Here is a 7,091-nt window from a genome sequence, read left to right on the forward strand (position 1 = left end):
CTCCTGTAAATGGAAAAACAATGGCTCTTAAGACTTCTTTTCCATTTAAATATGAAAACTCCATCCCCCAATCTCCCTCAATCTTCTTGAAAGAATCCATTTCATCAGTCCTCCGTTCTGTCCACTTTGAGCCTCCAGGGTCCATGGCCTCTCCAGCCATCTCCAAGCAGCCTGCCTTCAAACCAGACTCCTCCTTCAGGGATGCCAGCAGCAAATTAAGCTCCAGTCCATCCATCCAATCCATCCGATTCAACAATTGTTTCTTCCTTCCCTTTATCGCCTTTAAGTTGATTTAAAACTATTGTTATTTTATCAAACTGTTTAAATGAAGTTTCAAATAAGGCTTGTAAGTTGAAAGACTTTATATTCTTTAAATCACATCAAATTAGCTTACTCTAAGATAGCAAAAGAGAGGCTGCCTAGAGAAGGATCAGCTAAGAGGGGAGAATCCTGCAGCTGCATAATGGGAGAGAAAGAAACTCAGAAAGGATCCTGGCTAACTTTTCAGGATGAGAAAATAGTTAGTGGGAGATTTATTCTTTCAGATTTGCAAAATGTTGTTAATGTCAAATTACAATCAAGTAGAATTAGCACATCTGGAGGTGTTTTCTATCAGGATTACCAAGGAGAAGATTAGCCTGGCAACTTTCTTCTTGATCAACCCATTCTTTCCGGGAATCTACCTGTTGTTTTCAAAGAGTTGATGAATCATCTCTTTTTTTCTCTGTTTATTTATTTTTTTGGAAAATGTTCCCTGTAATTGAACAATTGTGTCAATTATATTATCTATGTTTTATTAGCATATGATTGATAATTTTTTCTCAATTTTTTTATTCACTTTTGAAGAGTGGCAGTATTTGTATCCTATTTAACCATATTTGGAGATTAATCAATTGTAGAATAAAGATTCAATATGGGATAAGAAACAAAGGTTTCTGCTTTCAAATTCCTGGATCTTCCCATTCTAGTTTCATCCCTTTCTGGAGAAGAATGAATTTTGGAATATTTCTCAGAGGAAACTCTACTTGGACCAAAATGGAGAGATAACAGCAGATCTGGCCATTTGGGGCTTCTTGGTTCTTTCCAAGGAGGATGCCAGGGAACAGATTCTGGCATATTTTGAAAGACAAAGACTTACTATCAGACAAAATGCTCTTTCACAGCTAAAGTTGCTCAATAAGGTGAGAGAAACTTTGGCGTCTTTTCTCTGTTTCCCAAAGCCTGAGGTCCCATGTCAAGTGGGCAAAGCCTACAGTCTCCAGGGTGGTTGGCCTCCCATGCCAGTTGGTATCATCTAATGGAAGTTATTCAACAGATGGGACCTAAGTGGAGGGGCTTTGCCATGTTTTATGGAAACCTTTCAAGATCTTACTGGTCAGAGGTTTCTTTCTTCATCAGTTTTATTGTATATTAAAAAAAATAATGGAATAAAAGTTTCCTAAATTTTTTACGGTAAACTTCATTCTGTTTTAATGTGAATATATCTTCATACTTAAATCTTTTTTCAATTCCATCCCTCCAGATTTTATTAAATAGAAAATACCTTATTACAATGTTAAGTTCCAAAAGCAAAAGGGAGGAACTAAATGAAGAATCTGCCCACTGTTATACCTCTTGCATCTGTTTAGAAGGAGTCACAGATTTCATATTTACCTCAGTGAAGACCAGAGGCTACTTGTCTCCATCCATTTCTCCCTCCATTTTCCATGGACGGAGAGTCCTAATGTAATTTATTTGGCATCTCTATTTTTTCTGCTCAGTCCCTGCCTGTGTCCAACTGTGCGGAAAATTGTGAGCCTGGATTTGTCAAGAGGGCTCGAGAAGGAGATCCAGTTTGCTGCTACAACTGCGTTCCTTGTCCGGAGGGGACCTTCTCCACTCAGGAAGGTAGGTCACATTGAGGAAAATGAGAGGCTTTGTGGAACTGGATCCATCCAGAATATTTTCATGAAAGTGTAAGTTAAAAGACAGATGTTTTTAATTATCTTTATTTATCACCTGCACAATTACTTATCTAAAAGGAAATAAATCAAAAAGACTTTGAAGGAGGGGCTGGGAGGAGATGGGAGGAGGGGGTGGCAGATTGGGCAAGCTTTACTAATAGTAGAGGGATTATCTCTTCTGCTTTTTAGTTTGTACATGTGCTGCTAAGTTCACCTTTCTAGGAAGATCTGAGTCCTTTGAACTTGATGAATTGTTTTAGGTCCACCTTCTGAAAGACCTTGCAATTCACTGTATATTGGATCCTCCCCTTGAGGATCACTGAAAAGGTGTCACTGGTCCATAATGTGGTGCTGTGGATAGTTATGGGGGCAACTCATTACACAAATAGTCTGCCAGTCATGTAGATCAATAAATCAGAGTAGAGCTTTAAGGGACCCTGGAGGTCTTCTAGTTCACCCCCTGCTCAAGCAGGAGACCTGATACCATTTCAGACAAGTGACTGTCCAGTCTCTTCTTAAAAACCTCCAATGTTGAAGAACCCACAACTTCTGGAGGCCAACTGTTCCACTGGTTAATGGTTCTCACTGTTGGCAAGTTTCTTCTTAATTCCAAGTTGCTTCCAGATGTTACAGGATACTGTACGTATCCTCGAAGTCCAGTATATTAACTGTCATGTGGCAGGACTCAAGATGCTTGCCTAAAAAGATTGTATGATTCATTATTTACCTCTAATAATGTAAGTTCCTATGAAGATTCTACACATTAACATCCTATAATTTTCCTCAACTTAATATACTTAACTACATTTTTTAAAAAGAAAATTATATCCTTCTTATGCTCTTTTTAATGAAATAGAGAAGAAATACTTCTTGGAAAATGCCAGTGGCATCAGCTGTTATCCAAAGAAGGTATTTCTTGTAAGTTGGGCAGAAATGACAGAATATTAAAGAAAGTTGCTTTTTGGTTTCTCAGATGCGGAAAAATGCACCAAGTGTCCAGATGATAAATATCCAAATAAGAAAAGAGTCCAATGTATCCCCAAAGTTATAGCCTTCCTGTCTTATGAAGAACATCTGGGAATCATCCTAGTCTCTTTTGCACTATTCGTGTTCCTAACTGCAGGCCTTGTTTTAATTATCTTCATTAAATACGGAGAAACTCCCCTTGTCAAAGCCAACAACCGGGACCTCTCCTACATCCTCCTAGTCTCCCTCCTGCTTTACTTCTTGTCTCCTTTTCTCTTCATTGGTCAACCAAGGAAAGCTACCTGCCTTCTCCGACAAATGGTCTTCAGCATCATCTTCTCAGTTGCCGTTTCTTCTCTGTTGGCCAAGACCATCACGGTGGTGCTGGCATTTCTAGCCACAAAACCAGGAAACCGAGTGAAGAGATGGTTGGGGAAGAGCTTGGCCAACTCCATCATCCTTTCTTCTTCTGCTCTCCAAATTATCATCTGCTCCATCTGGCTGGGAGTTTCTCCCCCCTTCCCTGACTCTGACCTCCACTCCCAGCTTGGAGAGATCATCCTGCAATGTAACGAAGGGGCCGTTGTCATGTTCTACGTCACCCTCAGCTACATGGGCTTCCTGGCTGCCATCTGCTTCACGGTGGCTTTCCTGGTCAGGAATCTGCCTGGGGCCTTCAACGAAGCCAAGCTGATCACCTTCAGCATGCTGGTCTTCTGCAGTGTCTGGGTGACTTTTGTGCCCACCTACCCGAGCACCAAAGGGAAATACATGGTGGCTGTTCAGGTCTTCTCCATCCTGGCCTCCAGTGCTGGTCTGCTGGGCTGCATCTTCATCCCCAAGTGCTACATTATCCTTCTGAGGCCAGACCTGAACACAAAGGAGCATCTCACAGCCAGAACAACTATAAAAGCATGAGACATAACACTATTATGATTGTGGAAGAATTGTTAATATTTCTGTTATTTGAAAGGAGATATTCTTTCCATTTAGATAGTATGCAGGAGTCAAAGACAATCATATCTATATGTTTCGAAATGGGAAATTGTTGAATGATTGGAATTCTTCCTTCCCTTTCAGCTCAATAGATTTTACTAAAGAGAAATCTGTGAAAGTCATTCAGAGGAATTTATTGTTGGGCAACAGCTACTGAATGTGACACCTTATAAAAATTAATTTGGGCACTTGTTCCTACAGCTAAACGTATGTGTGTGTGTGTGAGGGGGGGGGAGGTTCAGGAAGAAGCTGTGGGATGAATAAGGGTTGTGGGAGGGGACTTTGAGGTTTCTAGGAAGAGGCACCTATGGAAGCTGTTCTTCACACCCCCATTCAATAAGAACTAAGGTGGGACTGGAACTCAGGAGTCTTCTTCCCAGCCCAACTGCGGGGGCTCCCTGCGCCTCTTCCCTCCCAGCCAATTTGGAGGCTGGGGGGGGGGGAGGGAAGCGACTCTTCTCTTGGGTGGGCATTGAAGGTGTCAGCATCTTGCCCTTTTCATGCCTGCATCCAGGTAAAGCTACAAGAGCAGCGGCATCACCTGGAGTTTTTCATCAGCTGCAGATTTGAGCTCCCTCAATCCTCCCCCCCGCAACACACACACACCCTTAATCGCTTTCCCGGTCTTGGTCAGACCAGGCACTCCAAGGGCGGCGCTTCTTCTTCTGGCAGCTGCCTGCTGAGGAGCCCCTGGAGGGGCATCCAAGGGCAAATTGCCTCCTCCCCAAGGAGAGAAAAGCCCCCTTTCCGCCTGTCTTTGTCAACGGCAGTTGCCCTGAGGCCCCTCAGCTCTCACACACCCACCCTGCCCCATCTTCTGTATCCTTGAAAGGAGCAGGGGGCGGGGAAGGGATGGAAACAGCCTGGCCCTTCTTCACTCCCCCAACCACAGACAGCCACACCCGGAGAAGGAGGGGTTTCTTCTGACTTGGGGGAGATATAAAAATGGCAGGAGAAAATCCAGGTGGGCTGAAACTTCCCTTTTCTTCGGGTTGAAGTGTAGCCGCTTCCTCCCCTCCAGACCTTCCCAGCCTCCGGGCACCGTGGAGGCACCTGAGTGGCCACGACTGTCCCTTGAGGCTTCTTTATAATCCCAGCAGTATTAAATCCTCCCACTTTCTTCCCCCATAGAATAAGAGGGGCCCCTCCTTTACTCCCCCCCCAGGCTACTAGAATCCCAGCTCCTCCTTTCCCTTCGCTCTGCTCAGCAGCTCCAGAACTCGCCCCCTAGGACAGCTCCCACTTGCCCCCCCCCCGCCCTCATTTAGCCAGAGCGCCCCCCTCCCCAGAGTGACTGGTAGGTCTCAATTGTTATAGAGTCCTTTGTGGGGAGATCTTTCTTTTCTACAGGTTGAGAAAGAAACTTCTATCTGGGAGTTTGGGGGACTCTCTATTGGTCAGTAAAGATCCAGCAGGAGGAGGAAGCTGTGGGCTTATCATGTTTTCTAGCCACCTCCCCCACTGGCCCAGATGCCCTTAGTTTTATGTCTTTTTTAAAGAAAGGGGCAGTTAGTATTTGAAAGCAAAGCCTCTGGAATTCATGTCATAGTTTAAACAATGGGCCTCGTATAGTCATTGTTACCAAAAGAGGGGAGATGGCTGCAGCCCAGGCCTTTCTTTGGGAGGCTGTGCGGGGGGGGGGGGTTGCCTCAACTGAAAACGGGGGTGTGAAATGGATAAAACCCATAAAGGGCCTGCGAAGAAGAAGCGATTGGGAAGAACTTCCACTCTTTCTTTGTGGATAAATGAGGGTTTTACAGTTGACCCAACTTGCCATGCCAGCCACTCTGAGAATGGGCAGCTCACCCCTGGGACACACATTATATGAGCGTGTCAATACAAGCATTTCAGCTGTGCCCCGGCACACGCAAAAATGGCCTTGCTCTCGATTTTGCTCTGGAACAGACAAATGGCTCCTTCTAACCATCCTTCATAAACCAGGATAAGAAAAGGAGAAGGAGGCCCATTCATATGACACAACTGAATCGGTTCAGAGCAATGTGAGGTCAGTCTGGACTGAAGAGGAAATTGGAGATTCTGGACCTTCGGCTCCAGTCCCAGAAATCTCTTTATTTTAAATGATTTATAGAGCCACCCATCCCACATTAATGACATACCAGACTCCAGACTCACAAAGCACTAGAAGCTTGATTTTGATCTGGGAATTTATCTCTCCCTTCAATGGCTGGGGTGAGATTTTTATTTCACAAATAGGAAAGCTTACACATTTTTTAAAATTAAAGAAAAATTCTAAATTCTTTCAACCAGAGCAGAAAGAAATGTTAACAATATAGCTAGTTTAGCTATTTTCTATAAGCTGTTTGACGACACTGTTTTCTTTAACGTCCAATTTCCCTTCATCTTCCCATCTTTCTGCCCTGCGTCTCCAATAGATTTGCTTAAGGCTGAATTTTATCATTCTATGCTTTTAATTGCTGTATATCTCATGGATCACACTCTAGGGAGCTAAACAACTTTTTCTACCGAGTTTGATCATTTTTTCATTGTTTACTCTTTATTTTTCTTCTGTCAAAGACTACATTTTCCTTGGTTTTTTAAAATATATTTTAAAATATCCCTTCATTTCCTCTGACCCTTCCCTCCCTCTAATTCTGAGCTTCATCTGAGCAGGGTTTCCTAAAAGAAAGCAGATTTCGCATTCAAATCTTCCGGTTGTCAAGGAAGATAAAAATCCCGCCCTCCCTCTCTTTAGTGGTTGCCTCTATTCCTGGCCCGTCCCCTTCATCATGACAACCCTGTAGCCAATCAAATGGGGGAGAGAGGATTAAGAGGGGTTGCCTGGGAGCTTCCCTGCCCTCAGCCTGATGGAGAAGAGGCTGAAGAAGCCAAGCCAAAGGTGGGGGGGGGGTCAAATAAAGAGCAACATTCAAAGCTTTGGGGATGATGAGAAAAAGGCAAAACCTCCCAGAATTGCAGAGGGAGGGAGGGGCTTAAGCTCCCTCCCCAGAAAAGGCTGCAATGAAGAGGGTCTCCTCAGCTGGGGGATGTGGGGGCTCTGCAGGGGCCACAGGGACCCCCATCTTCCTCAGAGTCACAGAGGGTCCCCTCCAGAGTGAGGCTGGCTGCCTTTTCCTCCCAGACAACCCTGAATCCCCCTTGGAAGACCCAGCCCTGCATGGCTTCTCCCCGACAGGAGCTTCTCCTGGAAAGACACGGAGCCCAAGT

The sequence above is a fragment of the Natrix helvetica genome, assembly GCF_964273705.1.
Source record: "Natrix helvetica genome assembly, chromosome: 5".
Classification (NCBI taxonomy): Eukaryota; Metazoa; Chordata; class Lepidosauria; order Squamata; family Natricidae; genus Natrix; species Natrix helvetica.